The following is a 3,562-nucleotide window of genomic DNA, read 5'->3' as shown; positions in this document are numbered from 1 at the left end:
TTCTGGAAAGACATTTGTCAACCCAAAAATACATAGCCCCTTATTCAGAACACATTCGGAATTAAAATATATATATATATATATATATATATATATATATATATATATATATATATATATATATATATATGTAAGCATTTACATTACTAATAAGTGTGTGTGTCTTCCATTACTTCAAAACCATACAACCTATCAGCCTGAAACTTTGCATGCATACAAAGGGAACTCGAAGGAAGTGCATGAATGAAAATTGGGTGTTTGAATTAATTAAAACACCCCTTTTGAAGATAATTCAAGGCCTGATTTAAATATATCCTTCATCAGGTGCATCCTCAGTCACCGCTTTCTATGGGGTCTTTAGGCATATCCTGGGTAACCTCGCTGAGGTCTGAAGCCACCATGTTTTTTTGGCCTGCTCAACCATGCCTTGACTTGGAACAGGCCGCAACGATTTCTTAATAAACTATTTTTTCGCTTTCCTCTCATATTATCAAATTCCTGTTCATCGTCGCTACAAATCACTGGATACATCACTTTTATTGGTGCTATAGTTTTCAAATTAGGAGTTTGGAGCAATTTCATGCATTGTATGATACGATATTCCACTATCTACTTTCGTGGACGAATTAAAGTATATCATCGAAATATTATTTCGGTTTTGAGGATCTGATATCGTCCTTATTAAATAAGTGTCGAAATCTGGAGTGAAATCTGATAATTTAAAGAAATAACAAGTCTTATAACTAAGCCGATATACCTATTTACTTTTTGCAAGAAAGGCTTTGTTCCCTCCTCCATACATACACAAGAAAATGTGAAATTTCGAAAGTATTAAACTTATCTTTTTCTCCTGTTTGGAAAATTATATTGAGTGAACAAATTTTTTTGGAATGTGCCAAAATTAACGAGCTTCATTGAGCTATATGATTTAATGCATTCATTGCTTGAGCTCATGCAGTGTCCCCCAGAGGGACTGCTTATCCATTGCAACTTCCAGATCTGTCTATATTTTTGGAGGTTTTGCAAGGTGCTCTACAGGGGATCAAAGCAAATCTGGTGAAAAACGGACACTTAAAAAAAGTTATAATGTTTGCGCAGACCGTGAACTGATGTACCATGTGACATGAGCAGGCAACATGGCGAAATATTTGCAATGTTTATTTCATGGGTGATTAAACTTTGCAATGTCTTCAGGGTTGTTCCACATTAAACAGCAATACTTTTGTGGATAAAGTCATTGTTTGAATGAATTCCATTAAATTTATTTAACTGCTGTGGGAGCGGTGAAGACTGGCTTTAATGTTAAAAGGATCCTATATGGTATGCAGCTACAGCCTGGCCAGCCATTCCTTATCAACCATTTAATTGCAGCGCTGTAGCCTGGTGTTGGCTTTGTGTTTAGGGTGGTGGCTTGGGATCCTAGGGTCCTGAGTTAAAGCCTTGTTTGCCACTGAATTAACACCAAGGGGTTGACTCAGCCTGTCATCCTTCCATAGTCGGCGAAATGACCACCAGTGTATTGGTAATAGGGGCATTGACCTTTTTTTTTGTATACCTTGTCAAGGCTCGTATGAGAGCTAACACACAACGCACAGTAAGGGGGCATGAGACAAGAGGGGCGGGAGTGGGAGGGACAAAACAGAGGGGAACAGACACATTAGGAGATCTGTGGAAGGCAGAGGGATGGGACGGAGAACATGGGGAAGAGAAAATGGACATTACAGGGACTTTCAGGAAGGAAAGCAGGGGAATTGAAGGAAGTGGGCTTGGGTGGATTCTCGGGGGTAGAAAAGATCGAGGATTTGGATGGGGGATGATAAGAGGTGGTGGTGAACAGCTGTTTTGAAAGCCTGGAGGGAAGAATGGGAAAGAATAGTCAGGGAGTTTATTCCAAAGGTGGGAAAAAGAGGAATGAAAGAGTGAAGGTGAGCAGTGATTCGTGATTTTGGTAGTTTTATCAGAAGGGGGTTGTTGGCGGACCTTGAGCGCCCTGTGGAAATGTGGTGGGGACAAATCGCAGAGAGAGCAGGGCGGGGGGGCAAGGCTGGAGAGGAGACGGTAGAAGACAGAAAGACCACCGACAAACCTGCGGTGAGAGAGAGTGAGAGACCCAAAGACTCAGCCTCATCGCGGGAGATACCAGTGATCCTAAATTCCTTGATTTCCACAGCGTGAAACCACAAAAAATGAGAGGCAGGAGCACCAGTCCAGAGGGGAGAGCAGTACTCCATCAGGCTGCAGACAAAGGCTTTGTATGTGGTCAGGAGCTCAGGTGGGCTGAGGAAGGACTTTGCACGACAGAGAATGCCAAATCGGCGATTGGCTTTGGAGGCCAGGTTGGAAATGTGGCTTTCCCAAGAAAGATCATGGCAGATAGTGAGACCTAGAAGCTTGAATGAAAGGACTTATTCCAGAGGATTGTGAGAAACTAGATGTGGGGGTGGGTTCTGGGGGTTCTGGGGGTTCCAAACGGTCCTTTCAGAGACACATAGTGAGAGTCAGAGACATTTTTTAAGCAGAGCGGTAATGCTTTCTGTTAAATATTCAAACAATAAATAATCAATATTTAAATAATAAGGACCCACCCACATATCTCACCTGTCTCTCTCTCTCTCTCTCTCTCTCTCTCTCTCTCTCTCTCTCTCTCTCTCTCTCTCTCTCTCTCTCTCTCTCTCTCTCTCTCTCTCTCAGCCTGTGGCTGCTGGTTGCATCATTGGTTGGGACGTGGCTATGCCGCTGATGCAGTGTCCCCCTTACCAGTACACTGGTACTCATTTTGGCGACCTCGGAAGGATAACAGGCTGAGTCAACCTCCTGGTGTATTTTAATTCAGCGACCAACGGGGCTTGAACTCAGGACCCTAGGATCCCAAGCTGCCACCCTAACCACTAAGCAAACACCAGGCTTGGCTCGCCTGTGAAAAATGTGAATAGCCAGTCAGCTCTCACCTCATCAACGATACCCAAGTGGCTAGCATTATCTAAATAATTAACACCTCCCACACTCCTTTAGCCAAAGCTACTGCATAAAGCAACCCAAGAAGGCTGATATATATATATATATATATATATATATATATATATATATATATATATATATATATATATATATATATATATATATATACTGTCTACCTTAGAATGCATTTTGGCATCCTAGACCATTGTATCTCCTTGTTAGATACTTTTGAAAGCCCCACAAAAAACGTCCCAGCTCCTCAATCAAACCTTTAAAGCTGTAAAATAATGACCAAAACGTTATTTACTGAGCAAATTGTATCTCACTCAGCTTGCCTGTGCTCCTGCCAAGGTCAGCTCTTTTACAAAACTCTTGTTGCTTGTTGTCGCATATTAATTTCATATTAAAAAATACTTTATTTTAAAATTTTCATCTCAGCATTTACAACACAGAGGCAGAGGCAAGTTGTTTGTTTGCAAAACTAGAGAATAGCTCACAAAGTTATTTGGGACAGCGACGTGGCTTTTGTTGAAGGGTGTATGGCTTTACTATAATCCCAAATCACAGACATATTGTGAGCACAATGAAACTTGTACACAATCAG

The sequence above is a fragment of the Eptatretus burgeri genome, chromosome 10 (genome assembly GCF_056783735.1).
Source record: "Eptatretus burgeri isolate ZD-2024b chromosome 10, Ebu_testis_v1, whole genome shotgun sequence".
Taxonomy (NCBI): Eukaryota; Metazoa; Chordata; class Myxini; order Myxiniformes; family Myxinidae; genus Eptatretus; species Eptatretus burgeri.
The sequence above is the reverse complement of the archived record's forward strand: the minus strand, read 5'-3'. Positions refer to the sequence as shown.